The sequence below is a fragment of the Alligator sinensis genome, unplaced genomic scaffold, assembly GCF_000455745.1.
Source record: "Alligator sinensis unplaced genomic scaffold, ASM45574v1 scaffold73_1, whole genome shotgun sequence".
Lineage (NCBI taxonomy): Eukaryota > Metazoa > Chordata > Crocodylia > Alligatoridae > Alligator > Alligator sinensis.
This window is the reverse complement of record NW_005841838.1, coordinates 4018260-4019082: the sequence shown is the minus strand read 5'-3', so window position 1 is coordinate 4019082 and position 823 is coordinate 4018260.

Sequence of the window (823 nt, the reverse complement as noted above, 5' to 3'; positions counted from 1 at the left end):
AACAGAAAACGCTGGAACTTGAAAAATGACAGAACTGGAAAAGATGCTGAGTGCTGACATGGACTGAACTATCACTGATTATCTCAGTGCATGGCACTTACAGTTAAATATCCTTGAGCCACTATCATCCACCTGGACAGCCATTGAGTCAAGAGCCCACCGAATATCAGAGCAGGCAACCACATCCTTTCCCATGAGCACACCCCAACTTACCCAGGAGTCGCATTACACCGTTCCCTCACCTAGACGCATCACATTCAGACGGTCAGCAGTAACGCCTCTGCACGGGCAGCCGCCTTGAGACGTGCAGCCAGCACGACAGGGGGTGGCCACTTCAAAGCGCTTTAACCACTGCCCTGCTGTGCGTGTGCCCCAGCAGAGACCTTCGCTCCGGCGGGGTCCAGGAGCTGCCACACTCAAAACTAACCATTTGCCAGGACTCCTAGCAGGCTGCACAACTCTCTCTCTCACACACACACACACACACACAGATGGACTTCCTGTGCTCTCCAGCATTAGACCAAGCGGTATAAGAAGACAGACGGTAACATCATTACTGGCAACAGAGAACAAAAAAATCACCTGCTCCATCAACTGTTAACTGAAGACCGAATAGGAGGAGGCGGGAGAGGCTCAGAAGTCACAGAGCCCATAGGCTCCTGGAAGAGACCGGGGACACTGTTGATTATTTATTTATACACTGAGGCCATCGGCTCTTGGAGGAGACTGGACCAGACCCGCTGGCAGCGCAGGAGCGGGCTGACTGCTGGGAAGAGCTCAGCGCGATTGCGACCGCGGCTGACACCGGCACGACCTTGCCGGA